This window comes from Lepidochelys olivacea (genome assembly GCF_965140295.1).
Source record: "Lepidochelys olivacea isolate rLepOli2 genome assembly, chromosome: 3".
Classification (NCBI taxonomy): Eukaryota; Metazoa; Chordata; order Testudines; family Cheloniidae; genus Lepidochelys; species Lepidochelys olivacea.
Genome location: NC_140413.1, coordinates 6982194 through 7004882, shown reverse-complemented (window position 1 = coordinate 7004882; position 22689 = coordinate 6982194). Strand labels below are relative to the sequence as shown.

Here is a 22689-nt window from a genome sequence, read left to right as displayed (position 1 = left end):
CAGCTTTCAGAGCTTCTCTGTAGAAGACTTGAGTCCATAGTGTGTTTCCCAAGTCTCAAGCTTGTGTGTTTAATGTCAGGGACTAAATACAGTCTCTGGTGAAGGAACAGTATAGTCAGTATCCTTGTAGCCCTTACTAGCTGATCTACATAATGGCTTGGACATTTCTATAGCTTGCTAGCACCCAGCTATATTTTAATTTGAAGAAAAATTGCTGTAATAGAGTGAGCGCTACCTGGAACAGAAAAACTTAAATGAGCATAGTGGTAAAAATACCAAGAGCTATAAACGCCATCACCCTAAATTTAGACCTAAGTTCCTCCTGTGCCATTGACGTATTGGGCGGTCCAGTTCGTCCATTGATTGTGGTAATTGTGGTACTTCTTCCTCAGCAATGTCCACATCTTCAGTAACCTTTGTCACTGTCGTCTACCAGTTCTTGTTTGGCCTACATCATTTTCTATTCTATCCGGATACCCAATTCAATGCTTGCATAGTACATCTCCCATCTTCTATATGGTGTATGTGTCTCAACTGCCTGAGCTTTTTTCTTTGATATTTTCTAATACAACCTGCTGTGTCAGCTCCCTTACTCTCTGTTGTTGTTTTGTCTTTCCATAAAATGTGTAGTATCTTCCTCAGCCATCTCTGTTGGGCAACTTCCAGTTTGTTAGCTACTATCTTCAGCGAAGTCTCTGCCCTGCACAGTAGTGTACTCAGTACAATCACATGGTATAATCTGACCTTTAGTTTCGTTTTGAGACCTCAGTTTGGCCACATGTTGCTCATTCTTCCAAAAGTAGTGTTCACTTTTCCTCATCTCGTCATCAAATATCATCACACTCTCCAAATAGCAGAACTCTTCCTGTTTCATTTTCTTTTCCAGCTGTGTATACCTTTGCATCTATTATTCCATTTCGTACCTTCATAATCTTGTTTTTCCCTGCGTTTACTTTCAATCCAGTTTTCAGTGAATCACAGAATCCTAGAATATCAGGGTTGGAAGGGACCTCAGGAGGTCATCTAGTCCAACCCCCTGCTCAAAGCAGGACCAATCCCCAACTAAATCATCCCAGCCAGGGCTTTGTCAGGCAGGGCCTTAAAAACCTCTAAGGATGGAGGTTCCACGACCTCCCTAGGCAACCCATTTCAGTGCTTCACCACCATCCTAGTGCTTCTTTTTCTCTCTGATGCAAGGGCAGTCATTGTCTCCCACCTAGTAAAGCAATGTCATCAGCAAAGTTAAGATCATATAATTCATCTCCACTAACCCGTTCTATACTGTCCATGATACCTTTTGTTGCTTGCTTCATCACATAGTCTATTGGTAATGCTAAAAAGATTGTTAACACACACCCCAGTCTAAGTCCAATCACAATATTGAGCTATACACCCAAACCTGTATTGATCTTACTGTGCATCTACTTTCATCATATAAACTCCTTATTATGTTGATCAGTTTGTCTGATATCTCATAGATTCTAACAGTATTCCACAGGGTTTCTTTATAGACTCTGTCAAGTACTTCCTTAAAGTTGTTTAAGAAGGGTTTTTTGCCAACCAGTAGCTTTTTTCGATGCTCCATCAAAAAGTTTAACAGTCATATGTTTACAACATGGTCTACCTGGATGGAACCCAGGCTGTTCTTCTTGTAGTATTTCACCCGCTGTCATCTTCATTCTCTTCAGCCTAATCGTAGCTAATACTTTGCCCAGGATTGACAGCAGTGCAATACCTCTACAGTTTGTGCACTGAGTAAGATCACCCCTTTGTCGCAATACCACAATACCACCATCTTGTGGCACTTGTTCTTTCACCCATATTTCTTCAGAGTTTTGTGGGCTGCTCAGTCAAAGGTGGCTGCTTCCCACTTTTAGTTCCCCTGTTGGAATTTTGTCAACCTCAGAAGCTTTCCCCTGTTTGAGGGTGCTTTAATTTCATTGGATGTTGTTGGTCCCTCTTCTGTTTCTAACTTAGCACTGGCATTTCTATACACCCTGTGCACAATCATCATCTCTGGACAGTTTAATATGAAAGGAAATGTTCTTTCCACCAGATGTTGAAAATGCATGAAGAACAGGCCAAACAATTACCTCTCCCCGCCCAAAAAACCACAATGGGGAAAATAATCATGCAGGTATTATCACGAGGTGAGCAGTTATACTAATGTATACAATGTAGCTAATCTTTCACTCACCAAGAGTTTCTTCAGAAGCTTTCAAATAAAGTCCATTGTCCAGAACCAGGTTGCACTAGGGTTGGAATGCAAACTAGAATTTCTCGATTTTTTTTAAGTAGGCTTGAAATGTCCCTTGCTTGACTAAAATTCACGATATTATCCTTAATAGAATACAGAAGCTGTGTAGAAGTATGATGCTGTTGTTGGTCTCCTTCATAGGCTGATTTTGTTACTGGAAGGATGTCTGTGGGTTAATAGGTGGCTAATGGACTCAGGTACCCTACGTACTATTCTTGACTCTGCCACACACTTGCGGCATGGTGTTGGGTGATCCATAGGAACATGGGATGGAAAGGGAACTCGTAGGTCATCGAGTCCAGTCCCCCGCTTATCATTTGACCTCTCTATGCTTCAGTTTCTCCATTTGTAAAATGAGGGTAATAATATGTAACCCCATTGTAAAGCTCTTGGAGAGCTTTAATAGTAAAATGAGTGAATGAAGAAGAAAGTATTACTAATGATCATTATTTCACTTAATTTGTCAGGTTTCAGACTCCCTGTGCAAAGAAGAACTGTGGCTTTCTGATTAGTTACTAAGTTCAAAGACATTTCTATGAGTATTTGTTCTTACAATAAAAAAAAAGTCTCAGAATTTGGTGAGCATAGCACTTAGTACTGAATGCTCCACAGCTCTGCTCACTGTTTTCACTTCACTGCTTATTTTCTGGACAGATCTCTTGTCAATCTGGAATCAGGGTTTTACAGAGCAATAAATAGACTCCTTCTATCCTTCCAATTTTAAAGGTTTTTTTTAATGAAAAGAAAAATGTATTTGGACGTAAAACAAGCAAAAATATAATCACGTTAAACAAAAGCTTTCTAATATTATCCTTAAGATTTATACATAACATAAAATGACTATTGATGGCTCTAAGCCTTTGTAGTATATTTAAAACTCAGTCACCCGAATAAAAACAAAAATATATGTAGCCAGCCCTACCAAAATCAGGAAGAAAACCCAAACCTACTACATCTATGAATACCCAGTTCTCAGGGCACAAAGCAAAGCTATCAGCCCACTATCCCCTTCTTGAAGCTTGGGGAAAGGATGTGCTTTACAGGGTGCCAAGAAGGTCAACAAACTTGGGCTATTTGGGACCAGAGGCCCCTTGCAAAGCGTTCCTAGCCCCAGCTCTATTTCTTTTACACTGAGCAATGGCACCACGGACTGGACCTGCAGCAGTATCAGACAGGGAGAGAGGTGCCTCTCCAGTACATCAGTTCTAAACCATTCAGAGTTTCATATGTCAAAACTGAAACTGCACTCAGAAGCTAGCAAACAGTAGAGATCCCAGAGCACTGCAGTCACCTGCTCAGAGTGAGAAACTCCACGTGATTAAGTGAGCTACCACATTCTTTGCTGGCTTCAGTTTCCAGTTGACTTGAGATGCAGTCCCACATAAAGTGAATTTCAGTAATATAATCTCAGCGACGAAGGCATGGATCACGCTAGCAGAGTTCTGATGTGGGAGAAATGGTTGCAACCTCCTGCCCATACGTTGATTAAAAAAAGTAACATACTATTGGCTACTTTTATAGCTACTGTACATTGTATTTGAGGTTGTATTGTAAAGTTTGGTAGTGTAATCTCCCAGTCACCGTTGAAGACGAGGGAGGAGGTAGTGTCTGACAAGTCTGCATTTGAAGCCAAACTGTTGTATAAATAATGTAATAAAATGGATGGTCAACTTTATAACAAAAGGTCTTTTGTACATATTCTTTTTGAAGAGAAAAACCATTTTGGGGAAAAAGCATCAGTGATGTACATAACTTGGCTGTGGAAGGCCATTATGTTATTGACCCTCATTAGATTGCTGCTGCTTGGAATTTCCACAGAAGTATAGAATTGTCTAACATTCACGCATTTAAAACAGTCTATTATTGAAAATGAGTGAGTGAAAATTAGGTTTTTGTGTTTTAATGCTGAATTATACATGTATATCATGGTTGGAGAGTCAGACTTGGATTGTTTTGCATGAATAAAACTGAAGAACAGGTCTCCTCTTCATGTTCCTGTTAGAGAAACTCATCAGAAGTATTTATGATTTACTCTAGAAAAGTTGCATTATGAATAAAAAGAAATTCCAATTGATAATGTCACTTAACCAAATTGATGGTGTCCTTTGGTGTCAGCTAAAGTTAGAAGTTATCAGGGTTTTCCCATATCTAGCTGATAGGCTTGTCAGCTCTTACTTTTCTTTTTTCAGAAGAAATTCGCCCTTGTGTAAAGGGGTCAGCAAAAGGCTCTTGTGCCATTGCAAAGACCTCCAAAGATGACTGAAGTGATGTGTATATATAATGTGTTAGCCTCAGCACATAAATGAATTTCGCTCTCAGAGGTGCTTACAGAAGCCTACCTTGTTTGTTGAATTCTTCAGATGTGGTGACTTCTAATAAACTGTGGCAAAAAAAATTCTTAATTCCCATTTCAGTCCTCAATTCAGGTGTGAATGAAACTCAGCAACTTACATCAGAGCAGAGCTTTGGAAAGTTTTGAACCTCTTCAGTTTTTCCCCAAAAGGAAACGATGGCTTGTTTGTATAAGATTCTTACTGTAGGATTGATGCCTAAAGAAAGCACTTGAGTATCTGCAGGAGATATTTCAGATAGCACTGTGCTTTCTGGCTAAAGCTTATCTGAAAAAGTGTATCAAATTTTTTTAAAGATCTAAACATGAAGACCATTCTAGCCTGAAATTCTTAAATTGTTCTGAATGGAATTTCTGGTCATCCATTTGCTGAAATAAATAAGTTCATCGCTAGTTAGCTGACAAAAAATGACATGTCTTCAATCAGTAGGAAAAATTCATTTTAAGGAAGGGTTTCTAACAGTAAGATTAATTGGAATTAGACTGAACTATTTTGCCAAGAGAGTTTAAGGCAACATTATTAAAAGTGTTCAAGTGTTAACTAGATAAAGACACTTTGATCTTTGTTGAGCTGTGGACTGCTGCAGAATCAATGAGAATAATTTGGTTAGCCTTGAAGAGACCAGCTCTTCTTTTTCATGTTCATATTAAATTAATAGGAATCAGAGTTGACTGTACAACTTAGATCACATTAAAGACTAAAAAACTTCAAAGATGGATGGAGAAACAACTCATGGGTCTTCAGGAAAAATGACAGAGAAAACAAACATTCTAGCAGAATTTTCAGACTTTGGGGAATGGGAATTACGGGCAAGAACCTTTTCATTTAAAGTAACTAGTTTTCATTACATTTCTTGGGTTTTGTTCTGTTTTTTAAATTTAATTGTAGCCTTAAAGCCAAAATTTTCAATGGGGGTGCCTAAAATTGGGTACTCAAGGTAAAAGTGCCCTGGCTTATGGAAAGGTGTTGAGTACCCACAGCTTCTGTTGATGATCAACACCAGTGAAAGTCAAACCACTTAGATGCATAAATAAGGATTTGATTTCTTAACTTGAGGCACTAAAGTTTACAAAATTTGTCCAGATTTTTAAGATGTAACCTATTGGCCAGTGTATGTGGAACTAATATAACAAAATACTACTTTTGGTGTCAGTAACTAGAAACTTCCAGAAGATGGCAAAACTGCAAGCCTCTTCAGGTGTTTCAGCAACTTTATTTATAGATAGGGCTCATTTGTAGCTTATAAGTCAGTACAGAATCATAGAAATGTAGGGCTGAAAGGGACCTTGAGAAGTCAAGTCCAGCCCCCTAGTAACATGTAGGCTATTATCCCTGACAAGAGTTTGCCCAACCTGTTCTTAAAAGCCTCCAGTGACGGGGATTCCACAACTTCCCGTGGAAGCCTGTTCCAGATCTTAACTACCCTTTGAGTTAGAAATTTTTTCCTAGTATCTAACCTAAATCTGTCTTGCAGTAGATTAAGCGCAGTACTACTTGTCCTACCTTTAATGGACATGGAGAATAGTGGATCACTGTCCTCTTTATAACAGCCCTTAACATATGTGAAAACTGTTATCAGATCCCTCCTCAGTCATCTTTTCTCAAAACTAAACATGCCCAGTTTTCTTAACCTTTCCCCATAGGTCAAGTTTTCTAAACCTTTTATACGTTCTGTTGTTCTTTTCTGGATTCTAATTTATCGACATTTTTCCTAAAGTATGGAGCTCAAAACTGGATACAGTACTCCAGCTGAGGCTTCACCAGTGCTGAGCAGAGTGGAACAGTTACTCCCTGTGTTTTAGATATGACACTCCTGTTAATACAGCTCAGAAAGATTAGTCTTTTTTTGCAACCATATCATGCTGATGATTCATAATTTGTGATTTACTCTAACCCTTGCAGTGTAGATATACCCAGAGTGTCACAGCTAAATAAAATTTGGAACAGATTGTTTAGCATCAGTAAACACACATTTCAAGGGACAATTAAAGATGAAGCTGTTTAACAGCTCTCCAGTCATACGAAGGAAAGGGGGGAAGATATGATGTGGGGGTCGGAGGGTGTTAAGTGGGTTATAGATTGTAAGAAGCCATGCATCAGCGTTTCTATTCAGTCCATGATTTTTAGTATCCACTAAAGTTATGAGGTTGGCATATTGGGGAGCCATCCTAGTACCCATGGAATGCATATGGGGTATCATCAAACAATTGCAATCCGTGCTCAGTGGGGACCATATCCTGAAAGAAACCTTTCCTGAACCCCCTCTGTGATGGGTTCGGTCACAGAAATCGCCTTGGGACTGTCAGCTGATGTGCTGAGATTACCTCTGACCCATTTTCCCTGCCAGCTTGGGACTCCAGAACCCTGCCTTGTTGAGTCAGACCCACTAGCTTGTTGCAACACAAACTCAGGGTCTGGGCCATGTCCTCAAAGCTGCAGACTTAACTGAAAACACTTTAGCAGGTTACCTGCCTCCAGCACCCAGACCCCAATGGTATCCAAACCCTAAATAAATCTGTTTTACTCTGTATAAAGCTAATACAGGGTAAACTCATAAATTGTCTGCCCTCTATAACACTGATAGATATGTACTGCTGTTTGCTCCCCCAGGTATTAATCACTTACTCTGGGTTCATTAATAAACAAAAGTGATTTTATTAAATATAAAAAGTAGGATTTAAGTGGTTTCAAGTAATAGACGGAACAAAGTAAATCACCAAGCAAAATAAAGCAAAAACATACAAGTCTAAGCCTAATACATTAAGAAACTGATTACAGGTAATATCTCAACCTCAGAGATGTTCAAGTAAGCTTCTTTCACAGACTAGACTCTTTCCTAGTCTGGGCCCAATCCTTTCCCCTGGTAAAGTCCTTGTTAGTTCCAGCAGACATCTTAGGTGGAAAGCAGGGGCTTTCTCATGACTGGCTGTCCCCTTTGTTCTGCTCCACCCCCTTTTATAGCTTTGGCACAAGGCGGGAATCTTTTGTGTCTCTGGGTCCCCACCTTTCCTTCTAAATGGAAAAGTACCAGATTTAACATGGATTTCATTATCAGATGACTTGGTCACAGGTCACTGTAAGACCTCATTCTTCATTACCCACAGGCAGGCCCACGCATACACAGGAAGGCTTGCAGGTAAATAAACCATCCACAACTAGTTGTCCTAGTCAATGGGAACCATCAAGATTCTAAACCACCATTAATGGCCCACACTTTGCATAATTACAATAGGACCTCAGAGTTATACTTCATATTTTTAGCTTTGTATACAAGAATGATACATTCATACAAATAGGATGACCACACTCAGAAGATTATAAGCTTTGTAATGACAGGTTTCAGAGTAACAGCCGTGTTAGTCTGTATTCGCAAAAAGAAAAGGAGTACTTGTGGCACTTTAGAGACTAACCAATTTATTTGAGCATAAGCTTTCGTGAGCCACAGCTCACTTCATCGGATGCATGGTATTTTACAAGAGACCTTTTGCATAAAGCATATTTCAGTTATATCATATTCACGTTCATAAGCATATTTTCATAAAGCAGATGGAGAGTAATGTCACACCTCTTCTGGGCTTCAAAAAACCCCCAACCTCATCATCAGAAGCAAACAGAAATCAGGACCCACCAATTCAAAGCAGCACTAGACCCTGCCAGAACAAAGGATGCAAAACCTGTAGACATATCTCCACTACAACAATGATCATAGAATATCAGGGTTGGAAGGGACCTCAGGAAGTCATGTAGTCCAACCTCCTGCTCAAAGCAGGACCAATCCCTAACTAAATCATCCCAGCCAGGGCTTTGTCAAGCCTGACCTTAAAAACCTCTAAGGAAGGAGATTCCACCACCTCCCCAGGTAAGCCATTCCGGTGCTTCACAACCATCCTAGTGAAAAGGTTTTTCCTAATATCCAATCAAAATCTCCCCCACTGCAATTTGAGACCATTACTCCTTGTTCTGTCATCTGGTACCGCTGAGAACAGTCTAGATCCATTCTCTTTGGAACCCCCTTTCAGGTAGTTGAAAGCAGCAATCAAATTCCCCCTCATTCTTCTTTTCTGCAAACTAAATAATCCCAGTTCCCTCAGCCTCTCCTCATAAGTCATGTGCTCTAGCCCACTAATCATTTTTGTTGCCCTCTGCTGGACTCTTTCCAATTTTTCCACATCTTTCTTGTAGTGTGGGGCCCAAAACTGGCCAGAGTACTCCAGATGAGGCCTCACCAATGCTGAATAGAGGGGAATGATCATGTCGCTCGATCTGCTGGCAATGCTCCTACGTATACATTCCAAAATGCCGTTAGCCTTCTTGGCAACAGGGGCACACTGTTGACCTATATCCAGCTTCTCGTGCACTGTAACCCCTACGTCCTTTTCTGCAGAACTGCTGCCGAGCCACTCGGTCCCTAGTCTATAGCAGTGCATGGGATTCTTCCTTCCTAAATGTAGGACTTTGCACTTGTCCTTGTTGAACCTCATCAGATTTCTTTTGGCCCAGTCCTTTAATTTGTCTAGGTCCCTCTGTATCCTGTCCCTACTCTCCAGCATGTCTACCACTCCTCCCAGTTTAGTGTCATCTGCAAACTTGCTGAGGGTGCAATCCACGCCATCTTCCAGATCATTAATAAAGATATTGAACAAAACCGGCCCCAGGACCGACCCTTGGGCACTCTGCTTGGTACCGGCTTCCAACTAGACATGGAGCCATTGATCACTACCTGTTGAGCCCGATGACCTAACCAGCTTTCTGTCCATCTTATAGTCCATTCATCCAGCCCATACTTCTTTAACTTGCTGGCAAGAACACACCACCTCTCCCACAACACACCTTTCAAGGTCTGTGTGTGCTACCACATGCCTGTCACAACATATGGTGTACATTACCAGTGCACTAAAAGCCCCAACAACTACTAAGTGGATGAAATGAGACGGTCCCTGCACTGTCGAATGAACTCAAACAGAAAAATAAAAAACAAAAACACCATATCACCTGTGGATGAATACTTTTCATAATGCAATCATTCTCTCTATGACTCTCAGTCCTCATCCTCAAAGAAAACAACTTGAATAACACCCTCAAAAGATGAGCCTAGGAGCTTAAATGTATAACTTTGCTAGATACTTAAAATCATGGACTGAATAGAAATTCTAGATTAATGGCTTCTTACAACAATCTATAACCCCCACTTCTTCCTCCCCCCCAATTTTTTTCCTTTCCCCTCTGTGACTGGAGAGGTGTTAACGGGGTCACTTCACCATGAAAAGTCCCTTGAAATAAGAGTTAGGTATTTATGATAAACAATCGGTTCTATTTTGTATTTAGCTATGACAGTGAGTACGTTTCCCAGATCTGAAGAAGAGCTCTGTTTAAGCTTGAAAGCTTGTCTATCTCACCAACAGAAGTTGGTGCAGTAAAAGATATTCCCTCACTCCACCTTGTCTCTCTACTGTGGGACTGTCAGAAGCCTTATTAAAGTAATGGACACATGCTTTCCCTTGTCTTTATGTTGTTCCTAATGTACTTATAAAACCTCTTCTTATTGCCTTTTACATAACCTATATAACTTTCTGTTGTGTTTTCAAATATTTGCCCAGATCCAAAATTGTTTGTGTTAATTTGCTATTGGTGCATGTAATATAAAACATTACTTGAGACTGGGTGAGGTTGGCTGAGTTAAGGATGTTTAATCCATGATTCTCTTCAGCCTCTTCTATTTGTGTAGAAGTTGCTCTGTGGAGTACACAGGATGAACTGTGTATATATTTGTTTCAGCAAAACCATAATCAGTGTCCCACAGGACCATAAACGATGCTAGAAATTTCAGTGGCTTCTTAGTCTGCTGGATATTCTGTTGTCCTCAAGGAGTTTCTATTTCCTGGGCTAACAAAGAGGATGTATTGTACAACTGAAAACCATACACTTAAATAATCAATCCATTTCTTTTCTGGACTTAATGATCCAATACACTTCACATAATGCAGTATTTGCTATAAAGGCCCTTCCGGTGGACATTAATAGGATATAAATTGGTACTTATTTCCTTTCCCTTCTCTATGGCTTCCATATACATTTGTACAGCTCTACCTTTCACATTAATAATATACCGGTAGTATGTTGTGGGAATTAATTTGGTGTCCTACCATTATTGACAGGCTTCTAAAATACGTTCTGTTCTATTCTCCCAGTTACTGTAGTGGTGGTGCAAGTCGCAGCTTCTATATTTAATATTGTAAAACTGCCTCCATTACTTGTATAATGTTCTTATTACTCCTGACTTTCCAAAAAGCTCATCTTTAGGGCAGTTCTCCCCCATGCTTAGATGAATTGATTTGGAAAGCTTGAACAAAATCCCTTTAAACCATATTTTAAGTTAGTGGACTCAATGTGGGGAGTGGAGTAGGGAAGTAATTTTCCTCTTTAAATAAATACATCTTTAAAAAAAATCTAGCCTTTTTAGACGAGGGCTATACTTAAAAAAACCAAACCAAACCAAATTTGAATGGTGAAATTTGGCATTGACATAGCTTCCATTCCTCGGTTGGCAGAATATTGGTTTTGACTGAGCAAAATTAGGATCTTCATCAACTCTTTTTTTTTTTTTTTTTTTTTTTTTTTTAAGAAGAGGAATAGAGATTATTTCAAAGGGAAACTTTTGGATGTGAAATTCTCCAAGTATGATGATATGCTGGTCCAGAACTCTTGGACCTTCCCATAACTCCTTAATGTAAGCCTCAGATTCACAGTCTCGGACTTGCACTCTGTATCCATCTCAGCCTCTACACTAAGTTTCGTAAATAGGGCCCTGTGTAAATTATGATTTCATGGAGGACACAGAAATCAAGAAAATGCCCCCAGACTGTGAACATTAGTCAATTTCAAGGATAGAATGAATTTCAGTCCTTGAAATTGACTAACGTTAGTTGTAAGATTCATTTGTGCAAACTGCATGAAATTCAATACTTTGCCATTTACTTTTGTGAATATTTTTTCCCCTTTTTTTAATAACATGATTTACTCAGGGCCTTATAACGAAAATCTAGTCCACTTGTTATGACATGTATATCAAGGAAAACAAAATTTCCCCAGAAATAGGGTGTGTATATATATTCCACATCCCCCATATGGCAACCAAATGCCCTGAAAATAGCCCAACTCCCCTATCTCCAGGCTGTTTTTTCCCTGCAATGTGTTACCATAGTTAATTGTTCTACAATATTTGTCTCTCTGTGCAGTCTCTATAAAGATAACTGAACAAAGTTAATTCAGTGCCAAGGCTATCCATTTAAAAAAGTGCAATGCAGAAAATTACTGTTGCTGCAGGTAATAGGACTACAAAGTTGTCCACAATATAAATATGTGTTAAAACCATTAGGAAGGATGATTTGACCTTGGGCAAGTCATTTAATCTCTATCTCAATTCTCCATTTGTAAAACTGGAATAATACTTCCTTTTTACTGACTTTTGTGTTGTTTATTTAGAATGTAACCTTTTTGGGGCAGGGACTGTCTCTTGCTGGTTAGCTTAGTTGGATTCTGATTTTGGCTGGAGCCTCTAGGTGCTGGCATACTTCTACAACAAGGAACTATTGGAGTAAGGGAGGGTTGAAGTCCCATCTTTGCTACTAATATCATTTGGCTGGTGACCTTTTTCTGTAAGGCTGGGTTGATGGCAATAGCAACAGAAGGATAAAATCTTAAGACCCAAGGCTGCAGCTGCCAGGTATTGTGCTTACTATTGTGCATAAGCCCATAAATACTGTGTTTAAGAATAACCGTGCATGGGATCAGCTCCTTAATCTGTGCCTGCTGGAAGTTTTTGCCATGTTCACTTGTGAATTTATCTCCAGCAACAACTTCTGGGCCCATAATGGGCAGCACCGGGCACGGATTGAAGGGGAGGCCCTACTAGCCTGTTCTAAAAATAAGCTGATGACAAATGGGCATGCTCAGAAGTGCTTTTCTGTTGCTTGTAACTTTCTGATTGTTAGGTTTTGGGGGGATGGTAAATTTAACGAAAGGTTGACTCCTCAGGAAGTAGTACTTGTTCAGTTTAGTGGTGGTTTGTTCATGTTTTTCAGTTATTAGTGAGCAAAAAAGTCTTACTGCTGAAAGAATGGGTTTTATTCACTTTCCAGTAACTCTCAAATGACTGGAGGGATTTTCCACAAACTTTCGAAAAAGATTCACCTCTGGGTTGAGAGCAAGCGTGGGAAATTTCAACCTCATAGGAATAACTGTGTGTTTCAAGATACTGTTATTATTTCCTTCACGGTCTTGTGATAAGTTTTTTGTGAATAGTTTTTAGAGATGTGCTTGGAGCTTTTGTCCTCAGAGTGTGGATCTTTTGGCCTTTGGAGAAGAACATTACCTATCAGAAGTTCTGCACCTTCAGAAAACAAATACAAATTGTAATAAACACACTCCCCCAACCACCTTTCCTGCAGAGCTGGGGATCATTGTGTGCTACTGTACTCTGTGTGGTAGAAAAGGGATTGTCAGTTAAAGCATTTGCTGGCTGTTTTGACTCCATAGTGGGTAAGTGATTCCTGTAATTCTATGGCCCACCAGTCAATTGGGGATGTTGATTTAATAATCCCAGAGTAATGTTTTTTATATCTACTACTTTCCAAGAATTACAGGTAAATAATTTTCTTCTCCATGTTTAGTTTTGGAATTTCGCCCAACTAAAGCGGGTATGGAGCACCTAAAGGCTTGGAATGCAGATCTTTAGTTTTTTTTTTATCTTTAACTAGTGTTCCTTCCATTAGACCTCTTCTCAGTGGAAGGGGAAGATATAAACCTACCAGGCATGCCTATGCTATTTCTTCCAAGAAAAATCTTCAAGCCCAGAAATCTGTCTTGGACTTGCAGCACTTCCTTGTCTTGTTAGAAAGGTTAGTTGATGTGCTAGTATCTCAGGGTGTGGATTTACAATCCACGTAATGTAACACAGTGTGCTACTCGTTGGGATCAGCACTATTTCTGGGGGAAATTCTCCCCATGCAGGGGACCAGAACAAGGCCAATGCCTGTCCACCACTTACTGCCCCACTTAAGTGGAAGTGGTACATAGGAATTGGTGCGGGCTCTCTGCATAGAGGTGAATTTCACCTGCAATTACTGGCAGCAATATCATGGCCGATGAACCCACAACTTTGATGACTCATCTGTTTATAGGTAGTTTGTTTAAAATGACTTTCTCCCATTTATTTTAAAAAATGAGTTTTTTAATAATAATAAACTTGTGTACTTTCTTTCATGTATTTCCATCATGTACACTCCCTGGGTTTACTTTACTTTAGATATTTGAGCTTCAACAGCCCTTCGCTGTTGCCAATAGACAGTGGGATGCTGGGAATAGTTAGTAAACTTCTGGTAGTATATTTAATAAAGAACCTTAGCCTCCCCTTGCAGATTTCAAAGAATTCTCGTGAGGTTAACGAAAGCTTTAGCTTCAGTGTGTTGGTTTTTTTGGTTCCCCTTTACCTTGTTATGCTAGAGTTCCTTTAGAGAATGAAAGGCATACTCTTATATAATAGCGCCATCACAAACCGTGGCTGTGGATGTGCTGCATATAAATGTACATTTAAAACATATTGTGAGAAGTTGAAAATGAACTTCAGAATCAAAGGAAAATTGCCCCTCTTGCGTGCTATAATTCATATCAAAATGTCACTAGGGAGAAACGCACATTCTTTTAGAAGAGTGAATAGTTAGCTGAGATGGGGACTGAGTTCACCTGTGGGGAAATAGAATATCTCCCTACCACCCCCAACCCAATTGGTGAAGAGTGAAAAGTAGACTAATGAGTAAATTTTAATAACAAAGTAACAGCATATCAGATGGATGATGGATCTTTTAACATTACAAGTAAAGCCATAGATTTATGCACTCAAGAGCAATTTCCATACAGCTCTGAATATAATAAATGAAGGGAAAATCATTTCTTTAGATGTTTGAATAAAATTCTGAAAGTGGCAGGAATAAATTAGAAATGAGACTTTAAAAACTCTTGTCTCTGTAACAGTGACAGTTCTGGAAAAAGAAAATAAATAAAGTTTACATGTTTCACTTTGAAGATTTTTTTAGATTAATGAAGCCACAAAGATGCTGCAAAGATGCAGTAAAAATTTATATGGGCAGTTCAAGAAACATAGTTTCAAAGCTGCAAGAGCAACAACAACAAAATAATTAAAATAGTGTAAAATGTTCTTATGCAAGAAAAAGCTATTCAGGAATGTGAGAAATGTCAAGATGAAATCCACCAGCATTATTAACTGTTAATTGTACAGAAGTATCAAACTTGGAATTTAAATGAGTGGAATCTGCATATTGTCGTCTAAAAACTGGTCACTGGAAAAAGAAGCCAAAAACCAATGCACTGATGCCATATGGCTAATGGTGCTCAGACACTTTGATGAGCACTGTAGAAGTTTCTGAATAAAAGTGAGGGAGAAACCACTGTTAATAAGATAGACATACTTCTGTCGATAGTTGCTGAAGGAAAATGAAAATATTTTGAGTCGCAAAGGCACATAAAAAATAAAATCCATGAATCACTGCCATCATTGCATATAAACAACTCTTTTGTAGCAGGATAAAATATTGTGTTTAACAATCACATAAGTGGACTGCAGTCTAGCTTAATCAAATTAATTCCTACTAGAAAGACTTTATTACAGAATAAAATGATCATACAATTTCACTGCATGTTCCTCACCGGTAGCCAATTTTAGTTCTGTTTGGAAATCTCAGAGGAAGCCTAAACCTTCCAGATAAAATAGCCTTGGAAGGCAGAACAATATCCTAGGGTGGCAGCAATGCCAGAATTCTGTTCCAGGATGTCAATATTCCCTGATCTGTGACGTTGCTTTATATCACCTAGACTCCAGTTCTTTTCTTCATGGCCTCAACTAAGCTGCTGCAAAGCTGCTCCAGCAACCCTGACACCATTTAGGCTCTGCAGGGACTATCCTCAACCCTCACATCTTCCTGTTTGGAAAGGATGGCTTATGTTCCCACAAGAGAATCTAAAACTGCCTTCCAGTTCAAGTTACATCTGAGAGAGTTTAACAGAGCCTAATTGCTGCTTAATCCGGGTGCCACAAAAACAGATCATATCTCCTGGCTTCTTAAAAAGAGAGAAAAGGACATCTGGTGCCCTGAGTCTCCACTCACATACTTCGGTGGTGAACTCAGTGGTGCTATGCTGATGTAAAACACTCCAACCATTCTCCTGTTTTAGGGTACCCTAGCTATTCAGTCTTATTTGCTTTTGAGGCTTACTGTAGTTATTTGTCCCTGTGTGTTCATTAAATTAAAGGCTGGAATAAAGCATCAGAGTATTGCCAACTATCACATGACATGAATTCTTTTAGAAAGACAAGGTGGGTGAGGTAATATCTTTTACTGGACCAACTTCTGTTGGTGAGAGAGACAAGCTTTTGAGCTTACCCAGAGCTGCTCTTCATGTCTGGGAAATGGACTCAGAGTGTCACAGCTAAATAGAAGGTGGAACAGATATTTTACTGCACTCACTCTGTCTCTCTAATATCCTGAGACCTACATGGCTACAACAACACTGCAAACATGAATCCTTTTGTAATTCTTTTACTATAGAGTCTCATCTTCAATCCTCTCAACTATTTTTTTTATTTTATACTGGCCATTCCTTTCAAAAATAAGTAGCCACAGGTCCAGATAAAACTCAGGTTGGCAGGACCCTAAAATTTGTGTTGTTTACCTCTTCACCTAACAGAAGAACCAGTGGTAACCCGATGAAATTAATAGGTAGCAGGTTTAAAACAAACAAAAGGAAGTACTCCTTTACACAACACACAGTCAAACTGTGGAACTCATTGGCAGGGGATGTTGTGAAGGCCTAAACTATAATGGGGTTCAAAAAAGTATTGGATAAGTTCATGAAGGATAGGTCCATTGATAAGCCAAGATGGTCAGGAAGGCAACTCTGTGCTCTGGGTGTCCCTAGCCTCTGATTGCGAGAAGATGGGAGAGGATGGCAGGGGTGGATCACCTGATCGTCTGTTCTGTTCATTCCCTCTGGGGCACCTTGCATTGGTTGCTGTCGGAAGACAGGATACTGGGCTAGATGGACCATTGGTCTGACCCAGTATGGCCATTTTAATGTTCTTATATTTGCAGTATTTTCTACAATATGTACTCTAAGACAAACCAACTTTCTTTGCTCTATATTTATTTCTGCTCTACCTGCCTTTAGATGGAAACAGCTAGTGTATGGCAGTCTCCTGTATCCTGTAAAATGGACTGGAGGTTTCTCTAGTTTGTGTAAACAACTCTGTATTCTTCGTGGAAATGCCCTGGTGTCATTCCTTGTAGCAACATGCAGTGGTACCTGCGGGGTATCTTTATCCTTTTGACAGCTGCCATGGGATTATTTTTGCTTCTCAAGCAGGAGAACGCTACAGTTAAAAAAGACTGTACCAAGTGAATGCATGGACCCCAAAAGTACTTTTTTGTTGCAGCTTTGTGTGCATATAAAACAGCTCCCGGGATTGGTCTTCAGAGGTATTTGAACCCTTAACCTTCAGCACTGCAGCTCAGAGAGCTCTCCCACTTGGCCTCAAGGAATAACTCCATTAGCGTTTAGCACTAACAGGCTTTTATCCACTAGAAGAACAGGAACTAGAGAGGGACAAGACACACGTTGTCAGTGTCTCTCTCACACATTAGGCCATGACATGGAAGGCACAAGAAGCTTCTCTGTGTTCCCCCAATGCGGGAATCAGCGACAGTTGCAGCTGTTCTGCTCCCTTGAATGCAAGGACTTCATTCTGTTAGTGCCATTCTCTCAATGAAGCCATTACAGGTTAGTAATGAATAGTCCTAGATTCTTAAGGCCTGAAGGGACCATTGTGATGGTTAGTCTGACCTCCTCCATAACACAGGGCCAGAGAACATTGCCATCAGGTCCATAACTTTTGTTTGAGGTATAGCGTATTTCTTATATAAAATTACTCCTGATAAAACTTGCAGGTGAGACACAGATTGGCAAATAATGATGACAGGATAATCATATAGAGGGATCTGAATTGTTTGGTAACCTGGGCCCATTCAAACAAAATGTTTTTAATAGAGTCAAAATGCAAAGTTATGTGTGTAAGAATGAGGACTGCAGGCCATACCCACAGAATGGTGGTCTGTATCCTAGAAACCAGTGACTCTCTGAAAAGACTTCATGGGTCATAGTATTTTAACATGAGCTCCTAGGGCAATGCTGTAGCACAAAGGGCTAATGAATGCTTGGATGTATATCTGGGGGAGTATTGAGGAGTAGTAGGGATATGATTTTATGTCTATATATGGCATTGCTGAGACTGAAACTGGAATACTGTGTACAGTTCCAGTGTCCACATTTTAAAAAGGAAGTTAAAAATTGGAGAGGGAAAAGACACAACAATAATTGGAGGGCTGGAGAAAATGCCTTGTAGTGAGACTCCTAAAGTGCTTGATCTGTCTAAAAGAAGATTGAGAAGTGACTTGATTAGTATTTAAGTTCCTTCATGGGGAGACAATATTGAATGCAAAAGCGCTCTTTAATCTAGCCAAGAAAGGCATAACAAGAACTCATTCAAATTAGAAATGAGGCACAAATTTTTAACAGTGGGGATGACTAACCCCTGGAACAAACTGGCTTTCTGGAAGAGATGCTTTAGTGAAACCCAAGTTATTGGACTCAGTAAAGGGGTAACTGAGTGAAATTTAATGGCCTATGATGTACAGGAGGTCAGACTATATGATCTAATGGTTCATCCTTTCTGGCCTTAAATTCTGTGAATCTTTTGGAAAGTTGTTCCAGTGCTTAATTACACTCACTGTTAAAAATTAACACCTTAAACAAATTCAGACTAGAAATATCTTCTGCTTTCAATCATTGGAACCAACAATTGGTACAATTGTCCCCATCCATTTTTGGGGGGGGGGGGTGAGGGAAGGTAGGGTGTGTGTGTGTGTCTATTTGAAGTCACTCTTCTGAGTTTTTCTTTTTACATAATTTTCCAGACATGCACTGTTGCCTGCCTCATTGTCCTGTTGCTCATGTTTGAAATGGCAGGTGAAAACAGGTCATTATGATTAGCTGCTCTTGACATGTCATTTCATGAGGGCACATATGTTAGTATTAGTCTTTTATCACCCTGCAGGTATTAATGATCATATAAATAATAAACTATTTCATTAGTATCTAGTGTTAGTGTATAGTAACCCTGTTTTTCGAATGCTGTTGGGCGTTCAACTAGATTATAATAATTGCAGTAACCCTGTTTTTTGAATGAGTTGGGCAGAGTAATAATTGCTGAATGTCCTGATCTGTGTCGTTTGGGAAATCACTGAGCATATTAAATGTGAACAACGCAAAAGTCTACAAACATTAGCAAAGATAAGAGTGTTTGCAGATGAGTAAAGTAACTAAGGGATTAAAAAAAATCACTCAGTGCAGTACTTACCCATCTATCGTCAATACCATGTACCATACATAAAGTAAATAATTCCAGTGAAAGATACAAAGATCTTGTTAAACATTTTAACTAACTCATCAACAGACTAAGAAATATTTAATGAGAGTTACCAAAGTGCCTCTTCAGACTTCTATAGAATTTTAAGAATGGCCTTCACAAACTAATAAACACGCTTGAGAGAGGAGATTTGCTGAAAGCCAGTTTGTCTATCCTATTTTAAGTATTGGATTTGGATATAAGAATTTGCTGTTTTCAGTAGTGTAACAAAATCAGCTCTAACTTACGTTCTTCTTTTTAAAATATACCCTTTTAGAGAAGTTGCCAAAAAGAGAGAGAGAGAGACTAACTCAGTAAAAAGAAAAGGAGTATTTGTGGCACCTTAGAGACTAACAAATTTATTTGAGCATGAGCTTTTGTGAATTACAGCTCACTTCATCGGGTGCATGCAGTGGAAAATACAGTGGGGAGATTTTATATACACAGAGAACATGGGTTGTTTCATGTTCTCTGTGTATATAAAATCTCCCCACTGTATTTTCCACTGCATGGATCTGATAAAGTGAGCTGTAGCTCACAAAAGCTCATGCTCAAATAAATTTGTTAGTCTCTAAGGGTATGTCTACACTACAAAATCAGGTCGAATTTATAGAAGTCGTTTTTTTAGAAATCGGTTTTATACATTCGAGTGTGTGTGTCCCCACAGAAAATGCTCTAAGTGCATTAAGTGCATTAACTCGGCAGAGTGCTTCCACAGTACCGAGGCTAGCGTCGACTTCCGGAGTGTTGCACTGTGGGTAGCTATCCCACAGTTCCTGCAGTCTCCGCTGCCCATTGGAATTCTGGGTTGAGATCCCAATGCCTGATGGGGCTAAAACATTGTCGCGGGTGGTTCTGGGTACATATCATCAGGCCCCCGTTCCCTCCCTCCCTCCGTGAAAGCAAGGGCAGACAATCATTTCGCGCCTTTTTTCCTGAGTTACCTGTGCATACGCCAGACCACGGCAAGCATGGAGCCTGCTCAGGTAACCGTCACAGTATGTCTCCTGGGTGCTGGCAGACACGGTACTGCATTGCTACACAGTAGCAGCAACCCATTGCCTTCTGGCAGCAGACGGTGCAATATGACTGGTAGCCGTCATCGTCATGTCCGAGGTGCTCCTGGCCACGTCGGCCAGGAGCGCCTGGGCAGACATGGGCGCAGGGACTAAATTTGGAGTGACTCGGCCAGGTCATTCTCTTTAGTCCTGCAGTCAGTCCTATTGAACCGTCTTATGGTGAGCAGGCAGGCGATATGGATTGCTAGCAGTCCTATTGCATCATCTTCTGCCGGGCAGCCATGAGATGTGGATGGCATGCAGTCCTTCTGCACCGTCTGCTGCCAGCCAAAGATGTTAAAGATAGATGGAGTGGATCAAAACAAGAAATAGACCAGATTTGTTTTGTACTCATTTGCTTCCCTCCCCTCCCCCATCTAGGGGACTCATTCCTCTAGGTCACACTGCAGTCACTCACAGAGAAGGTGCAGTGAGGTGAATCTAGCCATGTATCAATCAGAGGCCAGACTAACCTCATTGTTCCAATAAGAACAATAACTTAGGTGCACCATTTCTTATTGGAACCCTCCGTGAAGTCCTGCCTGAAATACTCCTTGATGTAAAGCCACCCCCTTTGTTGATTTTAGCTCCCTGAAGCAACCCTGCAAACCATGTCGTCAGTTGCCCCTCCCTCCGTCAGAGCAACGGCAGACAATCGTTCCGCTCCTTTTTTCTGTGCGGACGCCATACCAAGGCAAGCATGGAGGCCACTCAGCTCACTTTGGCAATTAGGAGCACATTAAACACCACACGCATTATCCAGCAGTATATGCAGCACCAGAACCTGGCAGAGCGATACCGGGCGAGTAGGCGACGTCAGCGCGGTCATGTGAGTGATCAGGACATGGACACAGATTTCTCTGAAACATGGGCCCTGCCAATGCATGCATCATGGTGCTAATGGGGCAGGATCATGCTGTGGAACGCCGATTCTGGGCTCGGGAAACAAGCACAGACTGGTGGGACTGCATAGTGTTGCTTGTCTGGGACGATTCCCAGTGGCTGCGAAACTTTCGCATGCGTAGGGGCACTTTCATGGAACTTTGTGACTTGCTTTCCCCTTCTCTGAAGCGCATGAATACCAAGATGAGAGCAGCCCTCACAGTTGAGAAGCGAGTGGCGATAGCCCTGTGGAAGCTTGCAATGCCAGACAGCTACCGGTCAGTTGGGAATCAATTTGGAGTGGGCAAATCTACTGTTGGGGCTGCTGTGATGCAAGGAACCCACGCAATCAAAGATCTGCTGATATCAAGGGTAGTGACCCTGGGAAATGTGCAGGTCATAGTGGATGGCTTTGCTGCAATGGGATTCCCTAACTGTGGTGGGGAATCTATCTTGGCACCGGAGCACCAAGCTGGTGAGTACATAAACCTCAAGGGGTACTTTTCAATAGTGCTGCAAGCTCTGGTGGATCACAAGGGACGTTTCACCAACATCAGCGTGGGATGGCCGGGAAAGGTACATGACGCTCGCATCTTCAGGAACTCTGGTCTGTTTCAAAAGCTGCAGGAAGGGACTTTATTCCCAGACCAGAAAATAACTGTTGGGGACGTTGAAATGCCTATATGTGTCCTTGGGGACCCAGCCTACCCCTTAATGCCATGGCTCATGAAGCCGTACACAGGCAGCCTGGACAGTAGTCAGGAGCTGTTCAACTACAGGCTGAGCAAGTGCAGAATGGTGGTAGAATGTGCATTTGGACGTTTAAAGGCACGCTGGCGCAGTTTACTGACTCGCTTAGACCTCAGCGAAACCAATATTCCCACTGTTATTACTGCTTGCTGTGTGCTCCACAATATCTGTGAGAGTAAGGGGGAGACGTTTATGGCAGGGTGGGAGGTTGAGGCAAATCGCCTGGCTGCTGGTTACGCGCAGCCAGACATCAGGGCGGTTAGAAGAGCACAGGAGGGCACGGTCCGCATCAGAGAAGCTTTGAAAACCAGTTTCATGACTGGCCAGGCTACGGTGTGAAAGTTCTGTTTGTTTCTCCTTGATGAAACCCCCCGCCCCTTGGTTCACTCTACTTCCCTGCAAGCTAACCAGCCTCCTCTCCTCCCTTTGATCACCTCTTGCAGAGGCAATAAAGTCATTGTTGCTTCACATTCATGCATTCTTTATTAATTCATCACCCAAATAGGGGGATAACTACCAAGGTAGCCCAGAAGGGGTGGTGGAGGAGGGAAGGAAAATGCCACACAGCACTTTAAAAGTTTACAACTTTAAAATTTATTGAATGCCAGCCTTCTTTTTTTTGGGCAATCCTCTGTGGCGGAGTGGCTGGTTGGCCGGTGGCCCCCCCCACCGCGTTCTTGGGCGTCTGGGTGTGGAGGCTATGGAACTTGGGGAGGAGGGCGGTTGGTTACACAGGGGCTGTAGTGGCAGTCTGTGCTCCAGCTGCCTTTGCTGCAGCTCAACCATACACTGGAGCATACTGGTTTGGTCCTCCAGCAGCCTCAGCATTGAATCCTGCCTCCTCTCATCACGCTGCCG

General features: G+C 41.0%; 1 protein-coding gene across 9 annotated transcripts in view; it reads left to right on the top strand.

The window, feature by feature from the left end:
• The window catches only part of NCOA1 (nuclear receptor coactivator 1), a 351754-nt gene that overhangs the window by 87653 nt on the left and 241412 nt on the right, over positions 1 to 22689 (top strand). The window lies entirely within an intron of this gene.